Source organism: Lethenteron reissneri, chromosome 57 (genome assembly GCF_015708825.2).
Source record: "Lethenteron reissneri isolate LAM-NWPU_2019-01 chromosome 57, ASM1570882v1, whole genome shotgun sequence".
In the NCBI taxonomy this organism is placed as follows: Eukaryota; Metazoa; Chordata; class Hyperoartia; order Petromyzontiformes; family Petromyzontidae; genus Lethenteron; species Lethenteron reissneri.
The window spans coordinates 305,029-323,849 of record NC_083835.1 but is presented as its reverse complement, the minus strand read 5'-3'; positions in this window follow the sequence as shown (position 1 = coordinate 323,849).

The window sequence follows — 18,821 nt, the reverse complement described above, 5'->3', positions numbered from 1 at the left end:
ATGCCAACGTTGAGGTTGTCTGGCTACATCAGCAGAGAGACAGAGTTCGTGTCGTGTTGCTGTTCCTCCTCCTCCATTGAATGAGCGCAGACTCCTGCGGGTTTACTGCGCGGTCCACAGTTTGGGTTGCATGGCCACGGTCGCACTGTGAATTGTCTTTGATGTTCCATTCGTGAAAGAGCTGTGCGCATCGGCCTGCTGTTGATGTCGCCATGCGGTGGATAGTCCCATCAGCGGTGTCTTCGAGGAGGAGGAGGAGGGAGGAGGAGGAAAGTCAAAGCGAGGAGCAAGTGCGATGTTTGGGTCTCGGTTGCGGAGTTTATTGTGGACGGCCGCGTTGTTCCACTTCTGTTCGCCAGCATTCTCCTGGATGTGAGTGAGGTTCTATGAAGGTGCCCGCAGCAGCAGCTGCAGCAGCAGCTGCAGCAGCAGCAGCAGCAGCAGCGCGATCCCAGAAGGAGGTCGCGACTTGAGTCGGCGGCGAGGAACCTTGTCGTGAACTTGGTCGATGATGGCTGTGGGTGGTTGTCGTCTCGGCGGAGATTCGGCGGTGGAATGTTCACCAGCACAGGGAGCCAGGGGAGCGGTGTGGGTCTGTGTGCATCTCGCAGTCTTGGGTCTGAGCCCCAAGTTGCAGCGAAATGTTCTGCCGCTGAGTAGATCGGTGGGAGGCGAACATTCCAACGAGTCCTAGGCCTCCTCCGTAAGGTCAACTCGGCCTAAAGTGAGCCCCTGGTAAAGAAAGGTGGCCGAGCGCAGTGTCGTCGGTCACCCAACCCCCTCGTGCACAGTGCTGGCCTCCATCGGCTCTCCTCGCCGATAAACACTCGCCCCGACAACCTGCTAGACGCGACGCGGGTGGTCGATGTCTGTGTGCCACGTGCTGCGCGTGGTGCCATCGAGTCTCCGCCGCTTCACGGGGCCTCACAGTGCACCGAGCCCAGCAGCAGCGCTGCAGCGATATCGCCGTCAGTCAGCGGTGCCGCGGCCCAGCCGTCGGGCGCTCGCCACTTGATGCCAAGGTTCACGATGCCAATCCAGTGGCCGTCCTGGTTATCACCGGGGGTGTAACAACCGGAAGACGACGCGCTGTCTGCTCCACCGTGGAAGTTGTAGATCCTGTGACGTCATTCGCAAAAGGAGGTCATTGTGTGTCTCAAATAAAAACAATTCCACCGCAGATTCGTCAGGTGGAAACAACGTGGTGGATATGCATTGTGTTGTGTAGCCAGCGAGGGTTCTGCCAAGGAGGAGCCATACTCCAGGTAGTTCAGCAAACGTGGACAAATCTCCTTCTGCGTTCCATCTGTACGGAGAGTAGAGTGCTGTCCACCTGTATCCAACTCTCATCAATTGTCTACCAATTAAAACCCAGTGTAGCAAGAACTTCTTGAAGAAGAGTCAGTGGACTCAGGGTGGCTTTCCTGTACGAATCAGTCATGCATATGATTACATCATCATCGTAACAATCGTCCAATTGTCGTCTTTCTGCAAAAAAAACCGTATCAAGAATGTCCTGAGAAGGAGTCATGCGGCTCAGTGAGTCTTCCCTGGGTAACCGAGTGGGATAACAGAACGCATGGCGCTGGCACGCGGCTCCTGTCGCTGTGTGCGGTGCAGCTCGCTGCTTGGGCCGCGATTCCCGACGTGCCCACGTAGGGGGTCGGGGGGGGGGCAGAATGGGCACGGCGTGGGGGCCGGCGGAGAGATCGGCCGAAGTGGCGCGGGGGGGGGGGCGGAGCTGAGCCGGCTGGCGAGCGGCTGGCGACGTGAGGATCGGCCTCGTGGAGGGGAAACTCCGCGAGCAGCTGGCGGCGTCGCGCGTCTCACGAGCGTCGCGTGTCTCGGGCGGGGAGGCCTCGTCGCGAGCGGCGCAGGTGACGCGTCTGTCGGTGCCGCGGCCTTGTGAGCCGACCGCTCCCGGCCGCGTCCCGTCCGCAGCCTCCTGCCGCTGGCCCGTGGCCCCGCGCGACTCCGCGTGACCTCCACGTGCACCGAGCCTGGCGCGGGTGTCGTGGCAGCGACGCGACCGCCACGACGCGGTGAATGACAGCGTTTGTGTGCGAGTGTGTTGGGGTTGTATGCACAGGTGTGTGTGCGCGTGTGCGTATACGCTTGTGCGCATGTATGTACACACACGAGTGGGGAGCGGTAGTGCGGTGCTTAGTGCACTGTGCTACGAGTCCACTCACGACCAAATATTGGTGAATATCTGAACTGGTTCTGGGCCTCTCCTGGGTCGACTCAGCCTTAAATGAGTACCAGGTGCGGTTTGTATGACACCAGCACTGGGGGAGGAGGAGGTGTTGGCGGTGCTGGAGGCTGCCGTGTAGTCTAACGATGCGCGTGATCCACAATCCGCCAGTTACATTTAATCTCCGGGCGCGGCAGCTGAACTTTTTTTTTGCGAGTTCTTAAAACCCTTCCGCTGCCTCTTAAATCCCCAGCAGTGTTGATGGGGTCACCACGGTCAGTCGACGAACAGATCGCGTGTGGTGGGGTAACATGTGGGTGTTCCCACCTCTTGAGAGATGTCTGGCTGGCGTCGAAGAGTAGCAACCCCCCCCCCCCCTAGTGGAGGCCGACCCGCCAGCTGGAGCGGGAGCCGGCCATTGCATGGCTGCGCCTTTACCATTTCCCTAGGGGTTTGAAGTAATATAAATGTTCATTACTTTCATGAAGCTTGTTTATCCAGGAAAGCTTCACTGAATCTCGAGGCTCTTTTTCAGGAGGGTCCTGTCGAGGTCTCGCACGAGGGAGCGATGCCGCTGCTGTGTGATCTCAAGTGAGTCGTTTCAGAAGTTCACAATCCGGAGTCGATTTCCCGAGGGAAGCCCCTTGAGCTAAGACACTCTTCTCAAGGACGACTCGCCCCGGCAGAAAACATCACATTTGCAGATTACGTTTTAGCATTGGGATATTTGGCCAATAGGAGTGACACTAAATCGTTATTTTATCAACCGTGAGGACACCCATTTAGAATATACAAACTCTACACAGGAAGGCGCCCGAGTCGGTAGTCGAACGCAGACCCGTCAACGACTCGGGGTCCACGACTGGGGGTCTACGACTCTGGATCTACAACTCGGGGTTCAACGACTCGGGGTCAACGACTCGGGGTCACGACTCGGGGTCCACGGCTCGGGGGTCAACGACTCGGGGTCTACGGGCCGAGGGGTTGGGCCCCCCTCTGCGCTGCCCTCTACGGACAGGGGGGGGGGGGTTGGGCGCCACGTGGTCGACAGCCCCTCTCCCCGTGAGTGGAGCCCTGGGCGGGACTGGAACTCATCCGCCGCTCCCCGAGGAGAGGACGCCGCAGGCGGCAGCGGCGTCACGTCGCAGGTGCGAATTTCGCTCAAAGTGAATCTTGAAAGAAAAATCACTTTTCTCGACAAGAACCCTCGCGTTGTCGCCCTGGGTGTGCAAGCGGTGTCAGGGGGGGCCCAGGTTCTGGGCGGACCAAGATTAGTGGGGGGGTGGGGGGGGTCCTCGTTTGATTGCCCGCGTCAGGGCCCATCACAACGAAGCGACGCCACTGCCACGGGGGGCTGCGGACAGAAGTGGCACCGCCGCCAGAACTCCTCGCCGATGCAGAGAGACCAAACGAAACCAAAACAACTTCGCAAGTTTTTATTGAAATCTCAATTCTCGTGATTTAAGCAAAGGCAGTGTTTAGCCCGGCAAAGGCACGGCCGTAGGTGTGCATGTGGAAATAAAATAAACACGTTGCAGCCACCCCCAATCCGTCATTGAATAAAGGACCCATCATGCCGGTCATGGGTGGGGGGGGGGGGTGGTCGTTGTTTATTATCCATACTTCATCGCGCTGGTCACTGCGGATTGGCGAAAGGGGCGGATTCTCGTCTCATTCCGCCATCGCAGCTCCCCCGGGGAGTCAGCGACGACGCTACCGGCGGCAGCGGCGAACTTCTCGGGGGAAGTTGAGACCATGACGCGGGCGTCATTCGTCTTCTGCGCCGCTCGCCCAGCGCTCTCCCCACCCCTCTCGCTCTCTGTCGCTGTCTCGGGAGAGTAAGAGAGAGAGAGAGGGGCTGCCGTGGCTCGCACCGTCACTCCACGGTCGGTGTGCAGGGGCATTTTGCTGCCCGATTAGGCGTTGCCATGGGCACCAGCGCGGACTGCGAGGGCCGAGGGGGCGGGCGGGCGGGCGGGCAGCTCGGTGGTGGCTGGGAGTGGAGGCTGGGAGTGGAGGATGGGTGGGCGAGTGGATGGGTCGGTGGGTGTGGGGTCCCGGTCCTGGGAAAGGAAGGGGGTGGTGGCGACTCCTCTCCGGGGAGACGCACGTCTCCCCGGTGAGTAAGCTGCCCACGCAAGCACGCGGACCGCGCTGACGCCGCCGCCGCCGCTCTGCACCTGCTCCGGGCACAAGATCCGTGCGCGGGGCCCAACAGGGCTCCCTGAGGACATCCCCCGCTCGCCCCCCCCCCCCCTCGCTCGCCCCCCCCCCACCTCCCTCGCTCGCTGGCTCCCAGTCTATAGGAGAAATGTGAATAGTAATAATAGCAACGGCAACGATTCCGATGATGGCTACGAAAAGCACCGCAGCGCGGCGGTGATTAAAACTCGAGACCTCGCGCCGTGCGTCATCGTCGTCCTCGGCGTGGACGGCGGAGGCGGAGCGCTCCCTCCGCCCCGAGCAGCTGCCCGCGTGCTCACCGCGTGCTTACCAGCCAACAGATGTGTGCGGCGTATAATGACCTCGTTTGCATCTCAATGGACAAGACTGGCAAACAGGGAAAGATGGACTGTCGGCGGTGGGAGTGGACGGGCGGGGCGGGAGGCCGCTCGTCTGCGAGCTCGTGATTTATCTCGCGCCTAATACTTCAGCGACAACAACAACAGCGACAACAACAACAGCAGCAAGCATTCTTTTAAACGGCCGCGCATGAAGTTTCGTGTTGTTTCTAGTAATTTCTCGTGCCAATGTCAGGTGTGCGCTTGTTGCTCATGGAAGGTGCACGCCCAGCCAGACTCGGAGGCACACGCGCCGGGACGCCTGCCGCCGCCGCCGCCGCTGTTCGATGTGTGGGCGGCTGTGTCGGGATTTCTGGAGTCGCTCGCAGGGTACGTGACCCCTGGCTCGCTTTCCCTGCGGGCAGCGGCGTCCCCCGGGAGGCCGCGGGGCCGCATCTCCAGCGAGGGGCGCCACGGAGCGAGCAGAGGGAGGCGAGCGAAATCAACTTCCGCTGGAGCAACCATTGAGCCCATCATAAGCGGGTCAAACGGTCAATTCATGGGGTCGATAAAATAGGTACCGCTTTGTGGCAAGTCAACAGCGGGTTTTTCGATGGCTTCCCTGTCTCTTGCCATAGGAGTATGGAATTGCGACCACTGAATTGAGAGGGGAGTGGTGGCGCAGTGGTTAGCGTGCCGCGTTATAAACTCTGCAACCCGAGTTTGAGTCCCAGCCACAGCTAACATCAGTGGCGAGTGATATGTTCAAACGACCCCCCCCCCCACCCACACCGTGACCAACACGACATGGAGAGGACATCATCCAGCAGTGGACAAAGTCCAGTAAATAATTTTCGTTGTTATTATTTTGAACGTCTGATGTATTACAAACAAAACTCCTGCCGCGCTCTGACACACAGGAATGGTGCATCGGTGTTGTGGAGTGGTCCGTCCGTGTGTCCAAATTGCAAACATTGCCAGAACATTGCTGAACTGGTATCACGCACAGCAGCGATCTTCGCCACCCCAATGCCCCGGGCTGCTGAGTGACCTTGTGCCGCACACAGGGGCAGCAGCTGCCACGGGGGGGGGGGGGGTGCTCTTCCTAAATGTGCCGAGGCGAGATGAGACGTCCACTGATCGCGGGTAAGGAGGGCGGCTCCATCACGACCATTGCAAGACGCCGTGTCCAGCCGTGCGGGGCTGCTGCACGGCTGTCTGCCAGCTCAGACCCCGGAATCACGCAGCAGCATCAACAGCAGCAGCAGAAGCAGCAGCAGCAGAAGCAGCAGCAGCATCAGCAGCAGCAAAAGCAGCGCGTGGCTCTTTTAGAGATCGCACGCTGCAAGTCAAATTGCATTGCTATTATTCCTGATTAGTTGCTCTGATAAAAGCAATAATTACAGTGGGTGAATTACATTAAACGGCACTCTGCAGTGACACTAATCAGCCAAGTAACAGTGTGAGTGTTTCCCGGTGGTATGTATTGTAATGTGGTAAGCGCCACATCGCGTTACAGTGATGATGACGGCGATGATGGGACTGGGAGGGGAGAAGTGAACTTGGGGGGGGGCAAAGGGACACTTGGAGGTGCACGACCCAGGGCCATTTCCTGAAACGTCGCCTCTTGTATATTTTTCCTTCGACGGCCACGGTGTTATTGACGCATGTGCCGAGTTTTGTTGTTGTTGTTTGTGCACCACTGGCCAAGGAAAACCTCATTTGTTTATCACTCTTCACATTGATGGCTCCCTTCAGATATTTCTCGAAACATATGGAACACTGCAATTAATTAATTTACACACTTCCAACACTCACTTTGTAAATAAGTAATTTCGTGGACAATTTCACGATTGTTTCAGTTGTACAGTTGAGCAAAATAAAGACGAAGTTGGAGTTGGAGAAGGCCAAGAGAGCGCCACCTGGCCATCGCAGAGATGCGGAGTAACGCGGCACTCAAACACCAAACAACCAACAAACAACAAACAACCAAACAACAACCAACAAACAACAACCAACAAACAACAACCAACAAACAACCAAACAACAAACAACAACCAACAAACAACCAACAAACAACAACCAACAACCAACAAACAACCAACAAACAACAACCAACAAACAACAACCAACAAACAACCAACAACAAACAACCAACAAACAACAACCAACAAACAACAACCAACAAACACCGCACGGCCCCCAGCGCGCAGCCCCCAGCGCGCGGCCCGGGGAAGGGGTCACGCCTAACGAAGCAGCAGTGATGTCGTGAAATAAATAAATAAGTTCACGCATTTACGACAGGGGGGGAGGAGAGAGGGGGGAAGGGGGAGGTGAGAAGAAAAGAAAGTGTGAGAGAGCGAGGGGGGTGCGCGGGAGATGGAGATGGAGGGAGGGAGGGCACTGAGCCGCACACAAAAGGAGAAAATCTGCTCTCAGTCGCGGCGCTGACCGTCTCATCATCACCACCATCACCACCACCATCATCATCCCGAGCCTCTCCCGGGACGCAGGCTGGCACGACGAGGGGGCGGCCGCCCTGGCAGGCTGGCCAGGGCGGGCGTGAGAAACACCGCCCGCGAGTCGCTAAGCCACCCGCGTGGAGGATCATCGGGCCCCCACATCTCCAGCCCTCACCCAACACCCACCGCTCACCCATCACCCACCCACCGCTCACCCATCACCCACACCACCGCTCACCCATCACCCACACCACCGCTCACCCATCACCCACCCACCGCTCACCCATCACCCACACCACCGCTCACCCATCACCCACACCACCGCTCACCCATCACCCACACCACCGCTCACCCATCACCCACACCACCGCTCACCCATCACCCTCACCACCGCTCACCCATCACCCACACCACCGCTCACCATCACCCACACCACCGCTCACCCATCACCCACACCACCGCTCACCCATCACCCACCCACCGCTCACCCATCACCCACCCACCGCTCACCCATCACCCACACCACCGCTCACCCATCACCCACACCACCGCTCACCATCACCCACCACCGCTCACCCATCACCCACACCACCGCTCACCCATCACCCACACCACCGCTCACCCATCACCCACACCACCGCTCACCCATCACCCACACCACCGCTCACCCATCACCCTCACCACCGCTCACCATCACCCACACCACTGCTCACCCATCACCCACACCACCGCTCACCCATCACCCTCACCACCGCTCACCCATCACCCACCCACCGCTCACCCATCACCCACCCACCGCTCACCCATCACCCACACCACCGCTCACCCAACACTCAGCCACCGCTCACCCATCACCCACCCACTGATCACCCATCACCCTCACCACCGCTCACCCATCACCCACCCACTGATCACCCAACACTCAGCCACCGCTCACCCACTGGCCCACCCACCGCTGCCCCCCCCCCCCATCGCTCACCGCTCGCCCATAACTCACCCACCCCTCCCGCAGTGCTCATCCGGACCTCACTCACCACTCACCCACAGCGCTCACTCGTAGCTCATCCAGCGGTGGAGTATAAATGTTCTCCCTACGTTACTAGAACCAGAGGTTCGCGCGAATTCGAACCCAACGTCCGCCCTGGTTAACACTGCGGGCGCATTCCCCACGAACACTCCGCGCCGTCTGCTTCCCAGCGGACGTTAACGACCCCGTGACGTTGTTCGTCAAAACGGTGGAGGCCATTGTGTGCCGACGTCACGGTCCAAAGTTGTAACAATCTAAAACATTACTCCGCAAGTTGCTCCATTGGGCAAAACCACGGAGCGAAATCGCCCCCACGGACCCTGCCGGTGACAGCCCCTGCGCTGCGAGGACGAGAATCCCCAAGGTGCCGATAATTTGATTTCGATTTGGATGCACGGATCGGGCCCTCGGAGTCCCGCTCGCGCACACGCGGGGAGAGAGCGAGCGCGCTTTGGATCAGTGTTGTGGATACAATGGCCCTAATTGGCTGCAATTACGCCATTACTCTGTTGTATTATTTTCTCTCTCAGTGTCGGGATGAGATGAGTGCGTGGAGCTCTGGGCGTCTCGCGGTGCGGCGTGGTCTGCCCAGGGAGGGGTATCACTCGCGGCCTTTGTTCGGCGCGCCCAGGGGAGGTGGCGGAGAGACGGCGACTCACGGCAGCAGCAATCACTGCAGAGGGCAGTCACCCCATCAGCAGCAGCAGCCATGGTCGATCCACTGCTGGATGAAGGTCTACCCAAAACTATCGCCACCTATCGTGGTACAGCGTTGCTACCGCCCCCCTCACTCGTGCACATGGGGAACTCATCCCATGACTGCACGGCGGTCTTCCCGTGCCAATCTGACTCCGAGCGGTCTGCTGACACCGCTGAGGAGCTATGCCAGGGTGTTGAGTCATCATCTGTCGGAAAGAGCTTCATAGCTCATCGGATTTCTCCAGTGTAAATACATATTCTGATGCTGACATCTCGAAAGCACCCGACCACGTCACTTCTCACGTCCCGTACAATCACGTGTGACCTCGTGACTCTGAATGCATCTGTCAGCGGTCATCGCTAAGGCAGTCGCCGTGAGCCGGGCCACCGCCTTCGACAACAGGAGCAGCAGCAGAGCGGCGGTGCATCGCGTGGAGCGTGCGGGCAGAGGGGGTCTCGTGTTGTGGAGCGGAGGGGAGGGGGGGGGCGGAGGGGAGCGAGATGAGAACGGACAGGCGAGTAGGAGCGAGGCTGTGCGGATTGCGAGGACAATGCGAGAGATTTGGGAGTTAAAAGCGCAGGTGAATTGGAGACCGGCGGAGGGGCCCGCGGGTTTGATTACAGATTACGCGCGATTGTGAACAAACAGAGGTGACGCAACGCGCCAATCGACCCAGATTACACCTCCGTCGGCCAACGACCTCATCAAGTTACGAAAATTTTTAATCAAGAGGAAGGCCCAAAAACGCCAAGTGGCCAGCAACAAGCAGCATTTTCAAGATTATGACGAGAGTTGAATGCGAATCCAACATTGAGCAAAGTTCTCAGAGGTTGGGGGTCATTCTAAAGTGGATCAGTTCTAGAGAAAAAGCTAAAAGAATGACCTGCAGTGTGGGGAGTGAGTGAGTGAGTGAGTAAGTGAGTGATTAGGTGGGTGAGTGAATGAGTGAGTGGGTGAGTAAGTGAGTGATTGGGTGGGTGGGTGAGTGAGTGGGTGAGTGAGTGGGTGGGTGAGTAAGTGATTAGGTGAGTGAGTGGGTGAGTGAGTGGGTGAGTGAGTGGGTGAGTGAGTGGGTGAGTGAGTGGGTGAGTGAGTGGGTGAGTGAGTGATTGGGTGAGTGGGTGAGTGACTGGGTGAACAAGCGAGTGAAGAGGTGAGCTAGTTAATGAGTGGGTGGGTGAGTGAGTGAGTGAGTGCGTGAATTAGTTAATGAGTGAGTGTGCTGTCGTGGCCTGAAGTGTGGTGGTTGACCACGCTGCGATGGATGAGACGACATAGTCAGTCTGGTCGAACCGAGTCCTCAACATGGGTGAAGGAATCAACGGGTGAGGTTCGTGAGCACAATAACCGTGGTAGTGGTAGCGATAGAAGAGCCATACAGAGGTGACAGATGATGAGAAAAACGGAGTGGTCGACGTAGATTGAAGTTTCGTATTTTAGAGTCCCCGTTCTCAAAGGAGCGTCACACAGCAGTACTCTTCTCCAAGCGGCCATCAGCAACACCATCACGGGCCATGCTCCTTCCACTGCTAGACGACCGTGGGGAGCGTTCCCCAGCCACAGCGTGGGTGTTGTGCGAGTCGCCAGATGCTCGGACTGTCATTGCTTAGCGACGCGACCCGCTTCAGCGATTATCCCGCAGAGGCAGCGCAGTAGTCACGCTCCCAGGCTACGTAACACACAAAACAAGACAAAGATGCCCCGTATAGTCTTAAGCAGACTGTTAGGGCGAGTGCTGTTAGCGAGCACCTATGAAGGCCGGCACGGCAAAACCAAAGAGGTGGTGTGGTGTGGAGACCAGCAACACCTCCGGCCGCCTTTATCTCCACATCGGTGATGTTTGCACACCGCACCAAGTGCTCATTTAAGACTGAATCGGCTGAGGGGAGGCCCGGGATGAACTCACTTCGTGGTCGGGAATCGAACTGGGGGAGCGTTGAGCTCACGGCGCAGCGTGCGAACCACCAGCTCGCAACTACACCTCATCCTCCTCCTCCTCGCTGGTGCAGAGGCGCTGGTGCAGCAAAGTGCAGTGGCACGCACACAGAGAGCTGCCGCCTCTGAGCCACACCAACGCTAGGACACATCGTGGTGAGTAGGAGAATAGCTCAGAGAGCGGACGAGGATTGGGCTCCGAGTGAAGGTGTCGTCTCGAGTGGTGCATTCATGCCGCTCTTCTTACGCAGCCGAGACAATCTTCTCAGGTTCCCGGGAAAACGGACAGATCCCCACAGAGAGCAGCTGACTCCTTAACCAGAGGAGAGTCCTGGGAAACCGGGACGGGCGGGAACCCTGACACATCAATAATGAAAAATAAACACATCAATAATAAATAATAAACACAATTTATTACGCGCGCATATCTCGTAAATCGGATGCGATGTTCCATCAACAAGTCGGAGGTGCGGAGCGAGAGGCCAACGTCCCTCGCACGTTACGCTGAACCAGGTGAGAGCCGGAACAGGTGAGAGTGTGAATGGGTGAGAGCCTGAACGAGTGAGAGCTGGAACAGGTGAGAGTGTGAACGAGTGAGAGCCTAGGCGACTGAGAGCCTGAACCAGGTGAGAGCCTGAACCAGGTGAGAGCTTGGACAGTTGAGGGCTTGGACACGAGAGCCTGGAGCTGCTGTTTGCAGGTGGATTCTGCGTGGTGGATGCTGCTGCGTGGATGATGATGCCGCGTGGTGGATGAGGCCGCGTGGTGGATGAGGTCGCGTGGGATGATGCTGCTGCGTGGTGGATGATGAGGCTGCGTGGTGGATGATGAGGCTGCGTGGTGGATGAGGCTGCGTGGTGGATGATGAGGCTGCGTGGTGTGCGGTGGGAGGGAGTTACAGACGATGGGGGCAGCTCCGGCGAAACGGCGCTCAGCCAGCCCGGGCTGCTCGTGCTGGCGCGAGTGTGAAGTTGTTTGGTTTGGGCTGCGTGGAACGCGGCGGTTTGCCGCGGTCATTGGAGCGAGAAGTGCGTGAGGTGCGCAGTGCCGATAGAACTCGGCGGCGTGAGATACAGCGCGAATTCTAGCGCCAGTTTGACCCAAACATCAGATGTTTTTCTTTTATAAATCCACCTTCACAGACAGCGCCTGTAAGGGTGAGGGTCAGGGGGTCACCAGAAAGACGGTGATGATCAGGGGCCGACTTAAGGCAGGATAAGCCTCATTTAAGATTCTTCAGATTGTGTGCAAAAGACCGAGACTCGGAGACCCAAATCCGAGGGGACTTCACCCGCGACACCGACACGGGAGCGTTCCTCGGCGATTCGCGAGCACGCTGCCAATTCCAGCAAATTCCAAGTCACAGGCTGGCGTCACTCCACTGCTGGATAGAGGCCCTCTGCGTGCCGTGTCGGGCACGGCTCAGATGCCACTTTGGGTTGCCACTCGTCGCGGTTCTCCCAGCGACGTCCTCTCGTCGAAGAGGGCTGCCCTGGGAAATCTCCAAGTCTTCCCAGGACCTTACAAGCCCTGGTCATCGTGAGTCGTGAGATGATAATAATAATGATGATGACCCACCAATCGAGACGACATTTCACAAGTTCTGGCATCGTGAGACGCCCTTGTGTTGTTTAGCCGTTGCCTGGATTCGAACTCGCGTCGCTGGGTTGGTAGTGCAGGGTGCGAGCTACCTCGCCACACACCCACATACAGTGTATACAGTAGGGCCTGTGTATGAAATGAGACGTTGTTTGGACGAGCAAATGCGTCGCCTGAAAGAGAAGGCTGCGCCTAAACCAACAGCCGTGAGCTGCCCCCCCACCCGCACAGCGCGGGGGGGGGGGGGGCAGCTCGCGACTCGCGCACTGACACCTCGCGATCCCTCTCCAGTAGACGAGGTAAACGTGGCTCTCTGCTCGGAAGCAGCACATATTTCACTTCACTTTCACCATCATCACCAGCAGCAGCCGTGTTCAATCCACTGTTGAATCGAGGACTTCGCAAGCCGCAGCCGCCTCTCCCGACCCGACGCAGCAACAATCCACTCAGAACCTGCACACCAGCTGATTCCACGGGCCCCACTCCTCGACCATTTACTTTTTGGCGCGTCCCATCCCTCCCTCGCTGTTCTTGACCATGGGCCATCTTGGGTCCCCTCCTGCCCAAGCCTCACTCACTCCGCTCAGCAGCGTGAACGATGCCTGGAACCCGCGTGTCCTCTCGGCCACGTGCTCCTCCCTCTGTCTCTGCGCTATTCGTTGTGCACTTTTCAGCGTTCGTTCTATATGTTGGTTTGCAAGGCGGTAGTAGTAGCAATCATACGAGTTAAAATGAGAAAGATAATAAGAGGGTATTCATTGGCTGGTTCTGCAAGACACGATGTGTATGCACGCCCACACCGTCACACCAGTGACGAATATCAGAACTGGTCCTGCCTCATCTTCTTGGTTCTTTCGGTAAAGTCACGTAGAATGGAAATAATAAAATAATAATAATAAAACATAATACAATAATTCTCACGACGTTTCGGCCACAACGCAAGCAGCCGTCCTCAGGTGTAGAGCAGGTCTGTCGAGTAGAACCAAGAAGATGAATCCCTGCAGTGACGAAAGTTTTAAATCAAAATGGTCCTGCCTCCCTAAAGTCTATAACGAGTACCGCATCCGGTGTGGTTAGTATGTAAGCATCAGAACTTGGGAGACAAAGGCGGCCGGGCGTCCAAACCAAACCACCTCGAATGACATTCTAGCCTCCAAAGGTGCTCGCTAACAGCCCTTGCCCCAAAAGCCTGAAACGTGTATTTGGGGAACCTTTGACTTTGTATGGGTGAGTTTTGTTTCAATGTGTGTGTGATGTGTGTGTATGGGCAAGATAATTCAGAGTGTGTGCATGGGATATATGGTCACTAACAGCCAAGCCCAAACCGTCTCTTAAGGCTATATGGGTCGACTCAGCCTCAAATGAGTACCTGGTGTGGTGTGTAAATATCGCTGTTGGGGAGACAAAGGCGGCCGGGCGTGGGGCTGGCCACCCACCCCCTCGTGTGCCGTGCCGACCTTCATAGGTGCTCGTTAACAGCACTTTCCCCAACAGTCTGTTAAGGCTATACGAGGGGTCTTTGTACACGCGCGTGTGTGCGCGCGCGCGTGTGTGTGTGCGTGCGCGTGTGCGCGTGTGCGTGTGTGTGTGCGCGTGTGTGCGTGTGTGCGTGCGTGTGTGTGTGCGCGTGTGTGTGCGCGTGTGTGCGCGCGTGTGTATACGCGTGTGTATGCGCGTGTGTGTGTGTGTGTACGTGCGTGTGCGTGCGCGTGTGTGTGTGTGCCCGTGTGTGTGTGCAAGTGTGTGTGTGTGCCCGTGTGTGTGTGTGCATATGTGTGTGTGTGTCCGTGTGTGTGTGCGCGTGTGTGCGTGCGCGCGTGTGTGTGTGCCCGTGTGTGTGTGCAGGCATTTTCACAATTGGGAGGCCGCTGGCGGCACCCCACGCGTAGCCCGGGGATTATTCTTCAGCTTCAGTGGCTCCCAGAGCTCCCCCCCCACGCTCCTCTCCACCGATCACATTTGCATATATGACATCACTCCCTCTCCACCCACAGATTCCCATGTCCTGCGCACACTGATTTAAACTTTAAATGCCACCTTCTCCCCCCAAAATAACCACGGCTCACAGCAGACCCTGGCAAACAGAACGCACGTTCCTGCCCCGGGGAAGAGAGGCGCAACTCGACGTAACCTCAACGTCGAATCTCACCGCGATGTTTTGGTTGTCAGGATTTGTTCTCCAACTCACCGATGAGCTTAAAGAATGCCGCAGTCGTTTGCGCGTTAACCCCGGGTGGATGTAACAATTTAATTTGCTTGGCTAAGCCGGGTGGTCGAGGGTTTTAAGACAACAAAAAACGTTGACAATTCTGGGGCCTAACCCAAAATTCAATTACGAATCACAAATCTCACTGCTGGTTTAAAATGTAGAACGCTATATTAAAAAGTCGAGTTGGCGATGTTTACAAAACGTTGTTTTAATCACGCTCACTGGGCACAGGCCTAAAGGCACAAAGCAGCAAGCGGCCAGCAACAAAGGGCACGATCATCGTTGTGATACATTGCTGCTTAAATGAATATGGTCGTTGTTGCTTAAATGAATCTGGTCGTTGTTCTACGAACTTGGGAAGAGACGGCGATGCTGGGAGCAGGGAAATCCAAAATGGATGGGTGAGTAAGTGGGCGAATGAGTTGGTGTGACCTGCAATGTGGTGAGTGGGCGAGTGCGTGGGTGAGTGGGTGGGTGGGTGGGTTGTTGTGACCTGCAGTGTGGTGAGTGGATGGATGGGTATAAGTGAATAAATGGGTGAGTGAGTGGGCGAGTGAGTAGGTCAGTCGGTGAGTGAGTGGGCTGAGTGAGCGGGGTGACTTGCAGCATGCTGGTCGAGCAGTGTGGATGAGAGACGAGCCACCCAGTGTCAGGTTGAACCGAGCCCTCAACTTGGGTGGAAGATGCAAGGAGTGAGGTCCATGGGAACAGGAACAGTGGCAGTAGCGATGGCAGCGCGATAAGGAGGCAAACAGATTTGAACAAACCGATCAATCCACTGCTGGATGAGGGCCTCCCCAAGCCGTCACCACATCTCATGAGCCTGCGATGTAATACTCCACCCAGCACCTGCATACGAGATTATTTCTTCACTCCGTCTCCACGGTTGACGTACCCTCGGACTGAGTTCTACGTGTCCCCTTCCTCAAACGAGTGGTGGTTGGCATTTGCCTCAAAAATAGGAGTGGAAATTCCACATTCCCATGGCAATGCCGAGTTCGACCACTGTTGCCATCCCATAAAGTAGTTCTCTCTCTTTTTCCGCCCCCAGGGGATGATGGTCTCTGCTGACCCCCAACCGGGATTTGAACTCGTGACCTTCACGATTTGAACTCGTCACCTTCTAACATAAATGTGAGCTGGGTGCCCCAACCACAGCTTGTACACAGCCAAGCGAAATCGCCATCACCGTCAAAACTCGCCTTGCAAGATAAGCAGCTGGGGCAGCCTGGTTATTCGCCGGGTCGGATACTGCCTGGGAATAACAGCTGTTGCGAGCTCGGGCTGAAAAGGTGACCGGTGAATTCCAGCCCAGCGAAATCTTGAATCCACCTGCGCGGAGTTTTGAGATTCACCCGCCCCGGATTCTGTACGAAGGCAAAACTCTCGTCATTGGGAATCGGCCAAACACCCCACGAGAGCGGCGTGCTCCCGGAACGCGAGTGGAGGGTCGACGGAGCCTTTCGCGGCGAACTCAAGGGGCATTACCGATTTTATTTTCTCCGCGCTAATGATGAAAACAAGTCCACGAACCTTGAAGGCACTTCGTTAGTCAGGGGAACGATGCGCTCTGATGTCGTCCACCGCCTCATGCGGCGCCAGCAATTACTGGGGGATGCAGTCGGAGTTGCAATGTGGACCAAAGTCCGTTGAGACTGCATGTCGAATGTGAGCGTGCGAGTGGCTATTGAGATTCGTGCGGCTATAATCAGATACCGAATGGCACACACTGACACACGTGCACAGGCACAGAATGTACACAAAGATTCCCTTTGTAGCATTGTTGCATCGGGGAATTTGCTGTTAATGAGAATCTATATGAGGTGGGATGCACACGCCAACACACACACACACCAACACACACACGCCAACACACACACACCAACACACACACGCCAACACACACACACCAACACACACACGCCAACACACACACACACACCAACACACACACACCAACACACACACCAACACACACACCCTAACACACACACGCCAACATTCGCACACCAAGACGCATGTACACAAACAATTACTTAAACTATATCATCTTTTGGTCTCCAATGAAACAATGCTATAACATTAATAAATTAGTTCCTGCGCTGAATATCATTTCATAGGCCCATATTTACAGTCCTCCATCAAGAGGTGGATAGATCATGACTGCTGGTGACGTTGAATACAGTTCTTCAGGCCGAAATTCATTTTAATTTCAGATATGAATCAGCTGACATTATTCATCGTCGTGTCGACCATTCGAATATGTCTGCTACTGAGCATCTGCTCGAGGGAGAGACTCTTAAACTAACTTCCAGGGCCAATTGTTCCAACTCATCAACGTTCAGGATGCCACCGATCCAGGTGCGACCTCCACTGCCGTCAATCACTCTGCCCTCTCTCTCTCTGCACTGATCAAGAGCCATTGCCGGAAGCATTACTTTGCCAGGTTTGTTTTTATTTTGTTTTCTATTATAACCAGGGATGTACTTCTCACGGAATATTTTCGGGGTGACTGGTAGGCGGGAGGAGGTGGCGCATGTATCGCAGTGACCGCAGCCGTCGTGAGAGGGGTCCTGGATGTGTGTGGAGGTTTTTTACGAGTAACTTTGTGACGTGGACAGACGAGTCTGAAATTAATGTCTGGGTTCACGGCCGTGTCGTCCAGCTGGAGGGTGCGGGGTTGTTTCATTTTACATTCGTTTGTGTGGCGTTGGCATCGCACGACTGTGGACTCACATTGTGGAGAACACTTTGTAATTCACAAATAGCAATCCCATGAAACACACACAGACACGTGAATCACCTCTCCTGGTGACATCAATCCCCCTGTTTCACTCTCACACTTAAACTCAGTGCAGCACTCTGACTCAGGGCTGACAGGGCAAGCTGCCGTGGACGATTCGGCTGCGCTCGATGCTCCCAGGAGCCGCGTCTGATGCGACTTCTACAACGTCTGGCGCCCTCTGCCGCCCACGGCCGATCTCGACACGCGGGGTATGGAGGGTTCGCATCGACGCGGACAGCTCGCAGAGCAACACTCGCGCGTCTCGGAGCACCCGACGGGCGCGCTGGGGATTTACAGGCCCCGGGGGCGAGAGGAGAACAACGGCGGGACGACGACCCGAGCGGAACTCTCACGCTCGGCAGAGACGCAGGGAGGAGAGCTGGGGGCAGGGGGAGAGCTGGGGGCAGGGGGGGATCTGGGGGCAGGGGGGGGATCTGGGAGCAGGGGGAGAGCTGGGGGAATAGGGGGAGAGCTGGGAGCAGGGGGGGCAGGGGGGGATCTGGGGGCAGGGGGGGATCTGGGGGTAGGGGGGGATCTGGGGGCAGGGGGAGAGCTGGGGCGCAGGGGGGGAGCTGGGGTGCAGGTGACACCGGTTTGGAAGTGGCAGCGGACCGCACGCCGCATTCACGGGGGGGCCGAGCTGAGCAGAGAGAAAGGAATCACCCGCGGGGGGCGATGGGGGAGCAGAGAGCAGCCGTCAAGGGGTGGTGGGGCCGGTCGAGCCGAGCGGTGGACTCTCTGCAGGACTCGAGCTGGATGGGAACAGGGAAGGGGGCACACGGCGGCTTTTCCGTGATGTTCGGCACAATGTCCGACGTTCCGCTCCACGTGGTCGGGGGGGGGGGGGCTTGTTCAGTGCCTGTTCAGCTCGTGCTGTGCGATCCGCAAACGAGAAACTGGATCGCGTTCTCAGTTCAATGCCTGACCACGGCTAACGTCAGTGGCGAGTGATAAAACCCCATCTCCCTTCACCCGCCCGCACTTACCAGCGTGGTGAAGTATGTTCGAATAGCCCTCACAACGCAACACGGGGAGGTCTACATTGACAGAGGCTTTTAACCGGTACAAAGGCACGTTGTTATTATTTGGCTGATCTACATTTCCACATGACCATCCACTTGAGCTATCATTTGCGACCAGGTTGCTGGTTCACCTGGTAAAATAAAAAATGGTAAAAAAAATTGTGATTTTCTTTCCTTGATCGTTTGTTGTAAATGACTCGCCCAAACTGGACATCTGTGAAAAAGAGCTTCATAGCTAATCGGATTCTAATCCTGCAGTATAAATAAAGATTCTGATTATGTTTGTGCTAAGGGGCTGTTAACCCAAAATCTTTAGACATTTTTTGGTATGTAGACAAAAATCAGCTGTCGTTAATTTGTTCGTCTGGGGTTGGCGGATCAGTGGAA